At 41.6% G+C, this 18,437-nt stretch overlaps 1 protein-coding gene across 9 annotated transcripts in view; it reads left to right on the forward strand.

The window, feature by feature from the left end:
* RBMS3 (RNA binding motif single stranded interacting protein 3) overlaps positions 1-18,437 on the forward strand; it is a 1,589,121-nt gene that overhangs the window by 243,599 nt on the left and 1,327,085 nt on the right. The window lies entirely within an intron of this gene.

The raw sequence follows: 18,437 nt of genomic DNA on the forward strand, positions 1-18,437 counted from the left end.
GGCCGATGGGATCTTAGTGGACGTGGGCCCACAGGGGCTTGAGTAGGCGATGTTTCACCCCTGTGGCGGTCTCCCTGTCCTTGCCTCAGCACCAGAGCCTGAGTGGTGAGGGTGCTGGACGCTGAGAGCCAGGGGCATGGGCCCAGCTGCTCTGCTGGGTCTGCTGTGGCTGTCCGAGGTCAACCACAGCCAGCCAGTCTTCTCTTTGAAATTGATTTCATTGAAGTATAGTGGATTTACAGTGTTCTGTTCATTTCTGTTGTACAGCAAAGCAAGTCAGTTCCACATTGTTGTTGTTCAGTCACTAAGTCACATCTGACTCCTTGTGACCCCATGGACTGTAGCCCACCAGGCTTCCCTGTCCGTCAATTACAACATATATATGTTCTTTTTCATATTCTTTTCTATTATGGTTCATCACAGAATATTGAATCTAGATTCCTCTGCTATACAAAGGACTTTGTTGTTTATCCGAACGACATCTCCTAATTTCACATTCCCAGTCTGCCCTCCTCTGTCCCCCTTGGAAGCATAAGTCTGACCTTTGTGTCTGCGGCTCTGTTTCACAGGCATGGTCATTGGTGTTGTACGTGTTGTAGATTCCATATATCAGTGATGTCATATGGTATTTGGCTTTCTCTTCCTGACTTCACTTAGTAGGGTCATCTCCACCCACGTTGCTGCAAATGGTATTGTTTCATTCTCCTTTATGGATGAGTCATATTTCATTGAATATATGTACCACATCTTCTTTATCCATCCATGGATGAACATTTAGGTTGCTTCCATGTCTTGACTATTGGGAATAGTACTGCAATGAACATAGAGGTGCATGTATCTTTTTGAATTATAATTTTGTCTGGATATGTGCCCAGGAGTGGGATTGTAGGATCATATACCGTCATCCAATCCTTAGACATGTGACTGGGTCTAGCCTGGAGTTAAGATGCTCAGGCACACGTTATTCCAGTCACTGAGGCTGAGTGCTCGTTTGTTATGCAGCATTGTTTTAGCAACAGATAACTGAGAGGAGACTTGTGGGCAGTGAATGAATAGGGTATTTAAATCACTGAGAGGAGTTCAAACAGTACCCGTCCCCATTTCTTTTCTTGACATATTGTCTCTGGACCACTGTGAAGTAGCTCACAGAGGGTCCCCACTGCATGATTGATACCAACAGAGGGCGATCAAAGAGTCTTGAGGCAAGTTCTGATGTAGATTCGACTGACCTTCATCAAGGAAATGGAAGCCAGCTCAGCAGAGTCTGTAGCTTAAGAGCTGGAGCTGGTGATGGAGGAGGATTTCAATGGAAGTGTTACACAGCATCTCTGAGTAAAGATTTATAAACAATCAATAGTACTCTCTTCTGTTGTTCCTCGATCAGGTATGCCGTTTAAACGTGGAATCTATCGAGTGACTAAAGCCCAGGAACAGAAAAGCAATTAATAACCTGCTTCTGTGTTAGTACTCTTCTTTCTGACCTAGACACTAGAACTCAAACTAGTAATCTAGTGGTTCTGACCCTGTTATGCACCAGGAACACTTGAAGGGCTGGTTAGCATCCTGTTGCTGGGCCCCAACCTGAGAGCTTCTGATTCAGGAAGTCTGGCGAAGGTCCCAGGTGATACGACTGTCCTGGCTGAGGCCACACCTTGAGGACCACTGCTTCCATGAGTGCGGAGTGTTTCTTGTATGTGTCAACTTGGCTAGACAATGGCGCTCCGCTGTTTGATTGAGATATTGCTGTGATTAGCACCTAACTCAGTAAACTTTGGACTTCCCAGGTGGCACTAGTGGTAAAGAACCCACCTGCCCATGCAGGAGATGTAAGAGATGTGGGTTTGAGCCCTGGGTCTGGAAGATCCCCTTGAAGACGGCATGGCAACCCACTCCAGTGTTCTTGCCTGGAGAATCCCATGGACAGAGGAGCCTGGTGGGCTACAGTCCATGGGGTTGCAAACGGTCAGACACAACTGAGCAACTTAGCATGCAGGCATGCACAATAAATTTTGAATAGAGCAGATTACCCTCCATACTGTGGGTGAGCTTCATCCAACCAGTTGAAGGCTTTGACAGAAAAGACTAGGTTTCCAGAAGGAGGAGTTATGCCTCATGATTGGATCATAGAAATCCTGACTGAAATTCCAGACTGTTGACCTGAAAACTGGATGGAGCATCAACTCGTAGGTGAATTTCCAGCCTTCCTGCCTGCTCTACAAATTTCAAACTTGCCCGCCCCCATGGTCATATGAGTCAATTCCTTAAAATAAATCTTCTTTCTTTCTCTTCTGTCTCTCCTTCTAGAACCTATTAATGTGTTTTTTTCTGGAGAACTATGACTAATACAGTAACACTACAACCAAGTTTCCTAAAAACAAAAAAGTAATATTTTAAAGACTACAGCTCTGCATATGTTGACTCTTCACCCTGAATGCCTTTGCTTACTTTTTCTTACTTTTTCACCATCCAGGAGCCTCTTGAGCCAAAAGAAGACACGTCTCAAATATTCCATGTTGCATGAAACTTTCTAGACTTCCTCTGGTATCAGTTTTCTTGTTCTGTGGGTCGCACTATGTTGCATTGCAAACTGTTTACCACAGATAATGTTCTACTGATTACTCTAACTTTATTTGCATTATAAAATTGTTTATAAATCCTGGCCTATAGTTGGCATTTTTTAATCTTTTAAAAAATATTTATTTATTTGGCTGTGACAAGTCTTGGTTGTAGCACTTCGGTCTCATTGCAGCATGCAGAATCTTTAGTTGTGGCAGATGGGGTCTAGTTCCCTGACCAGGGATTGAACCCAAGTCCCATGCATTGGGAACGCAGAGTCTTAGCCACTGGACCACCAGGGAAGTCCCCCTAGTTAGCATTTAGTAAACGCTTTAATGAATAAATGAGTGAAACTTAGTTAGCATTTAGTAAATATTTTGAATGAATAAAGAATGAAATGGTGGCTTCTGTTCTTATTGAAATCTATTAATGTATCAAAGAACTATAGAAATAAAGAGCTTTCCAATTAACCCTAAGAAATACTATAGATACAAACATATTTCCACTTTACAGGGCTCACAAAAACCTGGGAGGACACAATGGACAAATAAATAAACAAGCTGCTGTAGTGACAACAGAACTGGTCTCCTGATTTGTGCATGAGCGTTGGTCATATAACTGTAGGTGTATTCATCCATTCACCAAGCATTTATTGAGTGCCTGCTGTTTATCTGGCACTGTGTCAGATGGTGTATACATTACTGATCACTCATGACTGCACTTTTCTTCAATGTTCTTAGGAAGTTTTCACAAGCAATATTAAGCCAGTATATTTTCACACATCTAGAAAATTAGACATGTTTTTCTTACATTTAAGAAATTAAAAGAAAATTAAGCAAATGACACTAGAATTAGAACGAATGAACAATTCATTAGGCAATAAGAATGTTAAGTAGAAATTGGGAATCTCTTTCCTATTTTAATATGCACTTGAGCTTAATTGGCTAAGTTTTGAATATGGGATGATGAGCTGAGTTGTTAATACAAATCACACACCTTTTATATACTTAATAAAATCCAAGAGTCTGGGATGCATTTGTGTTGCAGACAATTTATCTGCAGGAGTCAGTGAGTTGGGTAATAGAAAGGGATAATAGGAAATCAGTGGCTGAGAAACCTATAAAGTAAATTAATGCGTGCCTTACTTTATTAATTTATAACAATAATGTAATGGATAAATCAATGAGGGGTGCTTTGAGAAAAATGGATAGAGGGAAGAGTTCCTCCTTTTTTGCAATTTGTAGAAATCATTTCCTCTGCAGAGGCAAAGAAATGCCTTGCTCTTGACACCACCTGGGGAAGCCTGCAGTGAAGCACAATCTGTGGTGTTTTGTTCTGCCCTTGGGTCTCAGGTTTTCTGAGCGCTCCCTTTGACATCCAAATGATTGTATCTACATCTCTTTTCCTGAAGGCTTTTTCTTTTTTTCTTTTTTTTTTTAATTTTAAAATACTCTTTGTTTGTATATGTGTATTTGGCTGTGCTGAGTCTTAGTTGCGGCACACAGGATCTTATCTTTGTTCTATCGTGTGGAATCTTTCGTTATGGCATGTGAACTGTTAGCTGCAGCATGTGCGATCTGGCTCCCTGAGCAATGATGGAAGCCAGGTCCCCTGCATTGGGAGCGTGGAGTCTCAGCCACTGGAGCATCAGCCAGGGAAGTCCCTTTAGACTTTTTTTCTAAAGTTTCTGCCTTAGGAGGCTGTCAGCACTGGGAAAATAACTTACTCCCTGCTCCTCAGCAGCCCTTGGAGTGTGATGACTAGCAGTTGGTGTATCAACACCCCAGCTCCTGTGTTTCCTTGGGTGAAGTAACTCCTAGGTATTATTTTACACAGCATCTGACTTTGCACAAAGAATCAAGCTCCATTTCGCCACAAGAAAGCCTGGCTTGATGGGCTGCCTTCTCTTCCCTGTGTCACTTTCCCACTTCTTAGTAAAGCTTACTGCATCAAGTGCAAATAAATGCTTGCACTTGAATCTGTACTTAGAGTTGGTTTACTAGGAAAACCCAGACTAAGGCCCGGTAAAGAAGTGAAAGAGGAGAGTGAAAAAGCTCGCTTAAAACCCGACATTCAAAAAACTAAGATCATGGCCTCAGGTCTGATCACTTCATGGCAAATAGATGGGGAAACAGTGGAGACAGTGGCAGACTTTACTTTCTTGGGCTCCAAAATCACAGCAGATGGTGATTGCAGCAATGAAATTAAAAGGTGCTTGCTCCTTGGAACAAAAGTTATGACCAACCTAGGCAGCATATTAAGAAACAGAGACATTACTTTGCTGACAAAGGTCCAACTAATCCAAGCTATGGTTTTTCCAGTAGTCATGTATGGATGTGAGAGTTGGACCGCAAAGAAAGTTGAGTGCCATAGAATTGATGCTTTTGAACTGTGGTGTTGGAGAAGACTCTTGAGAGTCCCTTGGACTGCAAGGAGACCCAACCAGTCCATCCTGAAAGAGATCGGGTCCTGGGTGTTCATTGTAAGGGCTGATGTTGAAACTGAAGCTCCAATACTTTGGCCAGCTGATGTGAAAAACTGACTCATTAGAAAAGACCTTGATGCTGGGAAAGATTGAGGGCAGGAGGAGAAGGGGACGACAGAGGATGAGATGGCTGGATGGCATCACCGCCTCGATGGACATGAGTCTGCACAAGCCTGGCGTGCTGCAGGCCATGGGGCTGTGAAGAGTCAGACATGACTGAGCGACTGAGCTGAGCTGAACTGAAGGCCGGCACAAAGAATATGTGCCTGTTACTCTCTGTTGATGCTGGGCAGGGCCTGCGTTTTTCAGTTCCTGTTCAGAGGTACTGGTTACATAATCACATTAGGCAGCAGCTCAGGTTTCAAAGTTTTGAGGCAGTGGTTTGGGTAGGACTTACAGAGGGACATTCTGGACAGATGGGGGTCTTTTAAAGCCATTAGACTCCTTGCTGTCCCCTCATCACCTTAGTTGTGTCTGGCAGCCTTCTCAGCAACACATGCTTGGGGAAGACAGATCAGTGCTAACCAGACTGAGCTCTGTTCATTTTCCATTGCCCATCTTTCCAGGAGACAGTAAACATTTGTCTCGCTGACATTAAGAGCTAGCATTTTTCTCCTTTTACTTCTTTTGTTGCTGGCATAATTAGCAGTTTGCTCAAGCTACATCATGCCTCCTGGAGCTGCTCTATCTCTGTTTCCTTCAGGGAGAGAATGTCCCGTTTCAAAAATGTGTGTGTGTGTGTGTGTGTGTGTGTGTGTGTGTGTGTGTGTGTCTCCATGGAGTCATCAGTAAGAATTTTCCCCTCAGTCGTCATCTTCCATCTGAGCTGCTGTGGGTGGTACCCTCTCTCCTTCCTGCTGCTTTTCTTCAGCTGCGAGGATCTCTTTTCCAGTTAGCAGCCGGAGTGGTCAGTTAAGGTAGAGTGCATTCATGATCTTTCTCAGGAAATCCTTCCAAAGATTTTGTCATGCATTTCCTGTACACTCCGGACTCTTCCCCCATATGACAAGGTCTCACCCGTCATGCCCATCAATCAGGTCTTTGCTCAAATGTCATCTTCTTAGAGAGTCCTCCTCTGACCACCCCATTGGAACTTGCAAGTCCATCTGATATCAGATGGCCTTAGCCTGTAGCGGCTTGAAGCAGGGTTTCAGTTCCCAGCCAGAGACTAAGGTTGGGTCATGGCAGTGAGAGCTGAATCCTAGCCACTAGACTAGTGGTCAGTGACAAGGTCCTGGCCTTTCAGCTGTAGAAGAGAATTCCGCAAAGAAGGAAAGCAGTGAAACAAAGTGTTTATTAGGAGTAAAAGAGTCCAGTACTTGTGGGTAGATACAAGGGTGGGCTCAGAGAGAGTCACACCCTCATGGCAATTTGAATCACTTTTGTGAGACATTTTTTCTGGGTTTCCTTTGGCCAATCATTTTGATTTGTCTGGTTCAGAGTTCATATTTGGTGTATTTCAGGATCCTCCCATGTGTGTGATGCATCTCTCAGCCAAGGTGGATTCCAGCAAAGAGAGCTCTGGGTAGCTTTGACATCATTCCCTTTTCGATCGCCAAGGGGCTTTCTAGTCGGAAAGGTTTCCCAACTTCAAGAATGAGATGTGGTCCCTTATCTCTTATCTAGGCAGGGCCCAGCCTTCTCTCTTGATTGTTCTGCTATTATTTTGGAATTTCTTCCATAAGGAATGAACCTCAATTGCTTACCCTGGGGGGCTTGTCTACCTCCTGTCTTAAATCTCCCCTGAGAGTCATTAACCCCCCTGAAAGCCTTATTGGGAAGATGAAGGTCTGTCTTCTGAAGCTTCTTCAGGCTGGCAAGGGACTTGTAGACCTTACCTAGTTGAGGTCATGGAGCTCTTGCCCTGTCTCATTAAGGGGTCCTAAGGCTAATTCTTACAGATTGGGCATTTATGGCCCTTCCAGGATTGCCTTTGTCCCATACTGAAGGATCTACTCCCTGTAGAAGATGACTGGGAATAGGGCCTTGCTCTTCCAACTGGTCCATCTTAGTCACATCCTCAGCACTCCCCATCTCATTCTCTCCTGTGTTATTTTTATATTGTTTATCTCTGTGCAATTTACTACATCTTTTGTTTAGTGTCTGTTGACTTCCTTACTTCACTAGAACAGTACTTTGCTCCCTTAGCAAAGTGCATTTGAGATTCATTCATGTTGTGTATCAGCAGTTCATTCCCTTTTACTGTTGAGGAGTGTTCCCTTGTGTGGAAATACCTAAGTTTGCTTATCCATTCACCGGTTGAAGGACCCTTCTGAATTGTTTCCAATTTTTGATGATTATGCATAAAGCTGCTCTAAATATTTTTGTGCAGATTTTTAGGACAATATAGGTTTCATTTCTCTTGGGCAGATATCTAGGAGTGGAATTGCTGGGTCATATGGTAAGCCTATTTTTAACTTTATAGGAAATTGTCAACCTGTTTTCCAAAGTGCTGTACCATCTTATACTCTCACTGGTGATACGAAGGGTTCCATTTGTCCTAATCTTTCCCAGCACTTGGTATTGTAGGTTTAAAAGCATGGAAACTATTTTAGCAAAGTACCTGAGACCCATCATTTATAATCAAATTTCCAAGTGGTGCCCCAGAGCAGGTCTTATTTTTGTTTTTCAATATGTTTTTTTTTTTTCTATTCCATTGCTCCCCTGAGATCCTATTTCAACTTGATTGTGTTATTTTTCTGTATTTGAACCAGGTCCCCCAGTGGGGCTCTAAGGACCCTAGCGGGAGAGATTTTTTAAATTTAATTTTATTTATTTTTTAAACATCAAAAACATTGTGTATTGGGGTACAGCCAATTAACAATGTTGTGATAGTTTCAAGTGAACAATGAAGGGACTCAGCCAACAGAGGGAGAGATTGGGTTGTTATTCACTTTAGCCCCCTGAGCACCTAGTGTTGTACCAAGGTTAATAAATACTTGCTTTTTTCTAGTTCAGAAAATGATGAATTATGGGGGCTGACAATGGTGTAATGACGATAATGTAGGTCCAGGCAGCCAGAGGTGGGGTCAGTTAACCGCCCCTGCCTTCAGTTTCCTCATCTGCATAATTCATGTTTGTACGAAAGTCTCTAATTTCTCTGTTTGTACCATTCTGTGTTTTGATTATCATAGCAACAATAGGGTAATTGGACAAATGACATAATTGTCCTAAATGGACATGGCTTCTGTTGGGATTAAGTGTCAGTCTTTGAAAACGACAAATAGGGATAAAGCTGTTAGCTTGAGATTCACTCTGATTTCCATGAAAAATTTTCATGGGTTGTTTTCCTGTCCCTAGCACCCTGTCCCTCCCCTATAACACTTCTTTCCCTCTGTGCTTTCCAGCATTCAGAGGGACTCTCAAGTTCCACCTCATGGAGTCCTTCATGGTTTGTAACTTTTAAATTTGTTTTTCACTTGCTTTTGTATCTTTCCCTTGCTGTCTACCAGTTTCATGAGAGACAAACTGTGCAAACTGTTTTTGTCATTATATCAGTGCAATAAATGTCTGTTTGGTAAATTAATGATGTTAATGAATATGCTCTGAAAAAAAAAAGTTTTTATTTCTCTGCAAATAAGTGCTGGAAGCACTGTATAGTTTACTTTTCCTACTTGGAATGTCATTGTCCTGCATACAAGACCTGTTGGATTTTGTTTCTCCAGGATTAACCAAATTTATTTCATCATGGTCCTCCCCCACCTTTTAAAAGTTTGGTTGGATCATCTGTTTATTCACTAATTATACCCACATTAATAAAACAATAGCTAATCAGTGTTAGACAACCCCCATGCACCAGGGCTATTCCAAACACTTTGTAACCATCCTTTAGAACAATCCTAGTTTTCCTATCTTTGTTTCAGAATTATGGATGAGATAACAGAGGCTTGGAGAGATACAATAACTTTCTAAGTCACAGGGTTCCTTGAGAAATCAGTCATCAGATCTCTCAGCATGAGAAACGCTGGTCTAATGGAATTGAAGGGCTCTAGGTCTGAGACAGACCTGTTTTGAATCTAGAATGGAGTGGATTTTGGAATGATCGCTACTTTTTAAACGTGAGTCTGAGTCTCATTTCCTTTTACCCATAAATGGTGATGATCATACTCACTTGAAAGGGTAGTTGTAGGAATAAAATGAAAAAAAATGTGTGTAAAGAAGTTAGCATTGAACAGGGCTGGTGATAAATGTTGAGACATTGTGGTTACTATCAACAGAGAGGTTTGCACAATACAGTGTTTGTTGAACATAAGTTGCTTTCTCTGTCCCTCTGCCTTTTCACCCTTGGCCTTTGGGACTTCATTTGCCTGGAACTTCTAAGAGCAGTATGTTAGCTAGGTGAGGCTGAAAGCTGTAACAGGCAGCCTTGGAATGTTGTGAAAGCTTGTCTCATTCCCAGGAGGTCCACAGAGGATTGCCTTGGATTGCTCAGCTATGATGTCCTCCACGACATCCTCTGCCTTTGACACAGAGAAGGAGCAAGCAGACCATCTCAGGAAGGTTTGCAAAATATTGTAAAGGCAACACTTTGTAAATTGCCTAGTTCTTAAAACATTTACCCTGCATGAAAGTTCAGGAACCCAGTGCACTTTCTGGTTATTTTTAGGTAATTAAAAGTCCAGTAGTCAAAAGGTCCAGTCTTTGTTATCAGCAAAATAGTGAACATGATTTGAAGTTAATTTTTTTTCTCATCTAAAACTCAAGCCAGGAACTGGTGATCAGTTTAGCGGGAGAAACTGGAGGTGGTCATTAAAGCTTCACTGTTTATCATCTCCACTGCTCATTCTGTAGACCTTTTTTAAAAATAAATTTTTATTATGTTCAGTGTATAGATTGATGAATTTTTCAGAAAGTAAAACACTCAGGTAATACATAAAAATCCACATAACACATAAAAAATGTAAAACATAAAAGCTTGTATACTTGCAAATTCATCAGTTAATATTCATTGTGAAATGTCTTATTTCACCTTCACTGCTTTTCTGTTAAGACTTTAGACATTTCACTCTACTGTCTTCTTGTTGGAGGCAGAGTTGGATGCAGTTCTGATTTTTGTTCCTCTATAGGTGATATGTTTTCCTTCTGAGCTTTGTTGAGGATTCTTTCTGCATCACTGTTTTCTGTCGTTGAGGATCGTATTCCTAGGTGTAGATTTTGACATTTATCCTGCTTGGTGTTCTCTGAGCTTCCTGGTGCTATGTATAGTGTCTGGCATTAATTGGGGGGAAATTCTTAGTCTTTACTGTTGCAAATTTTTCTTCTTCGCGTTTCTCCATTTCTTTACCTTCTGATAGTCCCATCACACATATATCACACATTTTGTAGTTGTCCACAGTCCCTGGAATTTGGTCCCGTTTTTTCAGTCTTCTTCCCCTTTGCTTTTCAGTTTTTGAGGTTTCAATTGAAATATCCTCTATCTCAATGCGTCTTTCCTCAACCACGTCCAGTTTACCAGGGAGCCTGTCAAGGACATCCTTTATTTCTCTTACAAAGGTTTTTCTTTTTTTAAAAATTCTATTGAGTTTTTTTGATTTTTGTTTTTTTTTTTGGTTCTTCCTTAGAATTTCCATCTCTCTGCTAGCCTTGCACATCTGTTCTTGCCTCCTGTCTGCTTTATCCATTAAAGACCTTAGCATGTTAATCAGAGTTGCTTAAAACTCCCTGATGTTTCCAGTATCCCTGTTATGTCTGGTTCTTAGGTTGCTCTGTGTCTTCAGATCGTGTTTTTCCCCTTTTTGGGTGTCTTATGATTTTGTTCTTGTTAGCGGGCCATGATGTGCTAGGTGAGAGGAACTGCTGTGAGCAGACTTTAGGGGTGTAGGGCGAGGTGTGGAGGAGTGTAAGGTAAGTTCTGCGAGCTCAAGGACTGTGGCCCGCACCAGGACAGACAGCGTTCAGCACTAACTAAGGGTGTAGGTTCAAATTTCAAACCATAAAAGGAGAAATATTTGACTCTTCCTTTTCACGTATACTCTTCAGTTCCAGCTGATTGTGTTTATCACGTATTTTTTCTTCTTTTGTTTGCCCCCCCCCCCTTTTTTTTGGTGGGGGAGGAGAAACTCTTTTCTCCAGTGTAGCTCTGGATATTTTGGCTATCAGTGTAACCAATGGGCTTCCCCGGTGGCTCAGTGGTAAAGAATCTGCCTGCAATGCAGAAACTGCAGGAGGTGCAGGTTCAGTCCCTGGCTCTGGAAGATCCCTTGGAGGAGGGTATGGTAACCCACTCCAGTATTCTTGCCAGGAGAATCCCATGGATAGAGGAGCCTGGTGGGCTACAGTCCATGGGGTCTCAAAGAGACTGAACATGAACATGACTGAAGCAACTTAGCTCAGAATATATCTCTCTTGAATTGGAGATCACTATAGAGCATGATTAAAACATTCAGAGGAGCTCTTGTAACTTGGATGAGATGGTAGTTATTTATTTTCTAACTTGATGAAAAATTTATGCATTTACACTGTCATGAAACAACTTATTTCCTAATTTTTGTCCTTGATATTGTGTACTTTTGACAGTTCTTTCCTATTGCTGACAGATGTTTTTTCCCCTTTTAGAAGTAACAGAGGCACACATTTCTGTCTGTGTTTTCACTTTTGCTCCGCTTGTGGTAGAATTTCTCTCTCATCATACAAAATGTAGTTACCTGTCAATCAGTGTTTACCAAGCACTTAACAATCTCTACATGCTCATCACTACAGGCAAGTCTGACGATTGGAAAATGAGTACAAGGGAAAGGAAGAGATAACATCTTAGGTTGTTGGAATTGAGTTAACATGGGCAAAAGCACTGAAAATACGTGAGATCTTGCTATTCTTGTTATTGTTATTATCTGATGCATTCGTTTCCTAGGGCTCCTGTGACACATTTATCACAAACTTGGTGACTTTCAAAGAACAGAAATAGCCCCTCTTAGTTCTGGAAGCCAGATGTCCAAAATCAAAGTGTCAGTGGGGCTGGTTCTGGAAACTCTGGGTGAGAATCTGTCCCCTCCTCTCTCTCCTGGCTTCTGGGGGCAGCAGATGACCCTCAGCTTGTTCTTCGCTCCTGCCTCTGCCTCTGTTTTTCCATTGCCATCTTCTCTCTCTCTCCTTTTCTCTTAGCGTCTTCTTCACTGATAGGGACACGCGTTGGATTTAGGGCCCATTCAGGTCAACCGGATGTTCTCATCTCAAGGTCTTTAACTCTATTACAACCCTGCAGACCCTTTCTTTTTCAAATAAGACACATTCATAAGTCCTGAGTAGATATGTCTTTTGGGGAGCCATCATTCAACTTGTTACATTTAGCCATTTGGCATGTGTTATTTTTCCTTGAATTTTCTTTTTTTCCCCCCAAGGTTCCTAGAAATCTCCCTCAAGGACAAGAAACATTTTGTATCTCTTATGTTCCCTAGAGACCAGCTGAAGACTCTACCGTGTCAAGTCCTTTTTTTGTTTTCTTTTTTTCAAGATTTTTTTGATGTGGACCAGTTTAAAAGCCTTTATGGAATTTGTTACAGGATTGCCTCTGTTTTTTGGTTTTTTGGCCATGAGGCATGTGGAATCTTAACTCCCTGGCCAGAGATCAAACCCTCACCTCTTGCACTGGGAAGCAAAGTCTTAACCACTAGGCTACCAGAGAAGTCCCTATAAAGCTCTTTTAATGTACAAGATGTATATGCATCTTATGAGGTATGAAAGGAATGGATAACAGAGGGGAAAAACCATGTGACAATATCTTTATAGTCTGTTGACAACACTGACAAACAGGAAAATGTGTGATGTGAGAGTGGTGAGTTCTGTGTCATGCTAAGCTAAGTGTACACAGAAAATCGCCTGACTCTAGTCTGGGGGACTTGGAAAGGCTTTTGGGGAAGGAGGCATAGCAAGTGAGATCCAAAGACCCGCGTGGACAAGGAGGAAGAGTATTCCAGGCACACGAAACAGCACATGGGGGTTTCCCATGCAGGCGTCTGGAGCCAGCAAAAGTGTTTGACGTGTCTGAGAGATACGGTGCACAACGTGGATGTATGATGCACCAGATACTTCCTGCTGGCCCCAGAGACCTCAGAAAACTCCCACCGTGGGGTGGTAGTTGTGAAAGGAATTGGGGGTTAGTGAGGCTGGAGGCAGGGCTGGTCAATTTCAGGTTGTTGAAGGAATCCAGGTGAGTGATGGCAGCATTAGGTATGAGCTAGACAGAGTGGGGAGGCATTGTGTTTCAGAGTTATTAAAATGGTGAACAGCTGTTTGTCGTGGTGGCTGATTGGAGTGAAGCCATATGGAAAAGAGAGGACTCGAGGATGATTTTTGTCTTTATCTTTAAACACTTTTATTGTAGTGTAGTTCATTTACAATGCTGTGTTAGTTTCTGGTATACAACAAAGTGAATCAGTTATACACATACATATATCCACTCTCTTTTAGAGTCTTTTCCCATACAGACCGTTACAGAGTATCGTGTAGAGTTTCCTGTGCCGTGCACTAGGTCCTTGTCACCTATTTTATGTATAAAGGATGAGTTTTAAATGTTTGGTTTGTCTCTAGTGGAGAAGCATGGTATTGTTTATGGCCACTGAAGGCAGAGGAGGCGGCATGTGACACTTTCTGCCCATCTCCCTGCTCTGTACATAGGAGGAAGCGATCCCTGCTCTCCCCATCTCACAGCATTCCTAGGACCAAATAAAGTATTTAAAATGCTTTAAAAATTGTAAAGCAATTTCCAAAATGGCTCTTTATGATTGGTTTACATTTTATCAAAAATTTTAAAGAATATAACTATATGAAAGCAAATAAGATACATTTTTAAATAGGAGTTAATCTTTTTAAAAGAAATGTGTAGTACAATCTAGGCCCTGCTTTCCCTCTCTCTGCTTTTCTATCCTGCATCCTGATTTCATCATGCCATGTACCCCCCAAAAAAATCTAAGGTCATTCCCTAAAGCCTGTTGTTTCTCAGTGGCTTGCGACTTCACCACGTGATTGCCCCACCTCCACCTGGGCACAGGTGTACTGTCCCCCACTTCGTGTGAACACACACAAGGAGTGAACTCAGTAACTCTTGGTTAAGGTCTTGGGCAGCATGTCCATCTTCTCATCTGTGAAATGGGTATAATTTTATGTATCTCACAGACTGAGGACCTAATGAAATTAAACACACACGACATATGTGTGAATTGTTACTTATTGTACCTGGCAAAAAAGTAAGAACGCAGTAACTATGACTTTATTATTATTATTTTATAACATATACTCTGCAAACAGATCTCCTTGTGTTTGGAAATCTTTACTTCCTGCTCAGCAACCTTACAAATTACTGGAGACTCCTATGGACTCTGATCTCTGCATTCACACTTACCTGTGTCAACAGACCACCCCACTCACATCTTCCTGAATTTCCATAACATTTAGGGTCTGCCTCTATTAACTGTTTCCTCCATGTTCACATTGTCTTTTTAAATAGACCCTAAATTTCATAAGTGGATGTATCTGGTAGGGTGCCCAGAAGATATGAGGAAAAGGATGATTTGATAACCAACAAGTCCTTTCTTAACATCTCTTCTTTGGGAGTCTTGTTCAAATTCTTGCTTCCCAGTCCTCTTTCTGTCCATCAGAATTAATCTTCAAGTTCTAAAGGAAGAAAGAAAGTGAAAAAAAAAATGAGGAATATGTAACTTTAAAACCTTGGTCTCAAAACAGGGAGAATGTTGGTTTTAGAACATTTTGATCTTCTTGAATGCATTTTCTTTCCTTTTCTGACAACTCAAAAATTGCAATAATAATTGCATTGTTCCCCTAAGTGCCCTAGTTAGAACCAAAGCCAAGATGATTTTATCCCACTATTAGGAGAGAGCTGCAGGAAGAGCCTATACGATGTGCCTGCTTTCTTGATCAGAGTGCAGATGTCTCACAGAGTGAAGATGAGCCTCAGGCTGAAGAAGCCTTGGCCAGACTGCACTAGACGTTTCTGCAAAGTGCCTGGAGCAACACAGAACAGTTGCACTCAGGGGCCGCTTCAGATGCAAGTGTGTTTTTGTGGCGGCTCCTTAATTTCATTTTCTAATTCTATTCATGGAATCTGAAGGTTGTATAACTTGGGGAGAAGACTCGGGCATCCTTTTGGATACATGCTCTGGTGCTTTTAATGAGGGCAAATTTACTTCACCTCTTCAAACTCAGTTTTCTTCTTTGTGAAATGGCAATGAAAATATTTCCACCCAAAGAGAGCACGTTACATCTCTCCTTGTAGGTATTTGGAGAGCAGTAATAATAGGACAACAATCTGTCTCCTGACTCTGCACCATTGGAAGCTACACATAAATGTGTTGGCAACATTTCCAACTTTCTACCAAAGTATAATTTAAAAAAATTAAAACATGACTATCATGTCAAAGATTTATTTAACTCGTTAATGAGGGAACCAGCAGGATGTTAAAGCTGATTCAAAGAGAATTTGAAAATCTCATTATATATAGGCCCAGAAAGAATTACTGCTAGAATAAGGTTGCTAAATTTAGATATAAAATCTGTCTACTTCCTACAGGGCAATAAAACTGGTAAAATGGTAAAAATACAAACAATAAAAATGGCCCTTTTGGCAATACCATCTCCAGTGTTCAGGTATTGTTTGTGTTTGTATCAGAGAAAATCTAAAGTTAGCATTTAACTTCAAAAATTACAATTCCTAATCAAGAGAAATCATGAATCAAACATAGTTACCTTCTCCTAGAAAATTAAATGATCCTGGGGACAGATAATATTCCTCTGACATTGAAAGGACATGTGGTCATGATTTTACCTTATTTTCAAGGTTTGAATGTATATCTTCATATTACCTATTTGTTTTCAATAGTTCCTGTCATTCCCATTCTGGTCTGGTACCTTCAGTTATTTTTATTTTTTCATTTTTCTTTGCTCCTCTAAGGCCCCCTCTTTGGCTCTTTTCCCATCAGTAATTTATTGACCAGTTACATCTTCACTCTTTTCCAATTTTATTTTCTCCCTGAGCCATCCTTTGAGTCTGCTGTTGTCCTTATGCTGAAAGCTGGCTTAAACTTAATTGGCTGTGCAGAACTGGCTTCCTTTTAGCATTAGCTGTGGTAAGATTTGCTGTTTCCTTCCCCATATCTCTGTGAGATAGAAGGAAAACAAGTTTCAAACAGCATTCTTCCATACACCTGAAATCTAAGGCAAGCAAGCCCAGAGTTCCATAAAGTCAGTAGAATCCTGTTTCTCTGTTCTTTTGTCCACTCCCAAATCACCCTGAATGAAAATTTCACTTAAGGCAAAAATTCTATGGCATACATTTTTTCCCACCATTTTTCTTTTTAGAGTGAAATGATCAAGAATCTTCTAAACCAGTACCCTGGGACCAAAGAGGGATTAAAGAAGGTAGAAGTTGTGCTAGATTTTAAAAAACTCTCTGTTCATGTAAGAATAAGGGTATATCTGCCGTATTCTTGCCCACCCTTGTATCTGAAGACCATCATTTTCACCAAGGAAAGCTTGTGTCTAATGGCCATCATGCTGATTAACAAAACATTGAGTTCACCAATGACAATCCATTTATATTATTCATTATGCTCAATAGCACACTTGTGGGTTGATCAGTGATCAAGCCAGTGAACCCTTGTGCATGCCATCTCTGATATGTGTGGTCTTCTGAGTAAATGTCAACTACCTCTGGAGGGCTTCTCGTGTCTCAAATGGTAAAGAATTTGCCTGCAACGCAGGAAACCTGGGTTCAGTCCCTGGGTCAGGAAGATCCCCTGGAGAAAGGATTGGCAACCCACTCCAGTATCCTTGCCTGGAGAATTCCTTGGCCAGAGTTGCCTGGCGGGCTATAGCCCGTGGGATCGCAAAGGGTGGCACACAACTGAGGACCAGCTTTCACTTTCAGCCACTTGCAGACAGTCCTCGCAGCAGGAGCGATCCTCCCCGAGGGTGCCACATTCATTCTTGTTACACAAGCTAGGCTGGAAGGAGTTTAGGATGTAAATATATGTCTTCACGATCTGGGCGACGTGTTTCTAAATGGAGCGATCACACCCTCCACTCTCTGTGGAAGGAGGAGGGGGTGTGTGCCCACAGTGGAGAAAGGTTCCTATCTCTGGACTCTGGAAGCTGGGGTGGCAGCAACATTTCCTTGAGGACCCAGGTCCCGTTTACCCTGGGTGTCAGGAATTGAGCAAGGGAGATTTGTGAGCCTGAACGTCTTCCTCGAGGGTTGGGGTACCCCTACGGTAAGACCTCACTGCACAACCATTGCCAAGCCTACTGGCCATTGGGAAAAGATGAGGAAGCAAAGCATCCTGACCTATTGTGAAGAAAGAACATCTTTTTTATATTGCTCATTGCTTATGGGCACCAGCGTCTGTCAGAGCTTCTGGTAGAAACAAAGACCAACAGCAACTCTGGTTTGAATTCAACTGCAAGTGTGTCAGGTTTTATATTATGGTAAAATCTTGGCCTCCTTAGAAGGAGGTTAAATCCCTAGTTGATTCAAAGTGAATTTCATTTCTCCAACGATGAGCAGAGACAAAAACATGACCCATATTTTTTTCTCCTCAGAGTCCAAATGCTTGCTCTATTTTTTTTCCCCTCTTTCCTCTATCTTAGGAAGTTTCGTCACAGCCAGCAGAGTGGAGGCATACTCTTGCTGCTTGGGGAGTAGAAAAATTCATGACTTCCTTCAACACAAAAGGCCCTGGATTATTTCTGGCAGAGAGAGCAGCTTGGAGTGATTCATTGGGCAGGTCGCTTGCTGTGCCCCAAACAGAGCTTTTACCTATTTACGACAGAATAATTCCATTTGCTTTTAGAGATGCACTTTATGCCTCCTCTGTCAGACTAACTCAGAAATACGTCAGCCAGACAAGCTGCTTCACCCCTTTTGCCGTCTACACTGCAGGCAGGACACAGAGGCAGAGGGTGACTTCCACTCTTCTTTGGATAAGCAATGGGGTTACAATTGTTGCTGAAATTCCCAAAATTGGAGGTTATGAAATTTTTGAATACAAGGCCATGGTCTGCATAAGAGAACTTACTTCCTAAAATTTAGAACACAGTTTAAATGATTGTTTTAATAAATGTTCTAGAGTTAGGATAATTTTTGCTGAGTGGGTGATCATGTATAGTATGAGTTTTGCTTACTAATCTTATTCCAGGTTTCATCTTACTTTATTCCACTTCATTTTTCTCTTTATGTTCATTTCCTAAGTTTTAACATTATTCGTGTAATTTTTAGAGATTTTACACATATACAAATTACTTTAGTGCAAACATAGCCCCCATGGGTCCCCCTTCCACTCATAAATCATGACTTCCCACTCAGATTTGCTGATTCCATCCCTTTGCCTTCCTTTCCAGAAAGAACCATTCTCATGAATGTGATTTTTTATTCTCATGCATGCATGCT

The sequence above is a fragment of the Odocoileus virginianus genome, chromosome 26, assembly GCF_023699985.2.
Source record: "Odocoileus virginianus isolate 20LAN1187 ecotype Illinois chromosome 26, Ovbor_1.2, whole genome shotgun sequence".
Classification (NCBI taxonomy): Eukaryota; Metazoa; Chordata; class Mammalia; order Artiodactyla; family Cervidae; genus Odocoileus; species Odocoileus virginianus.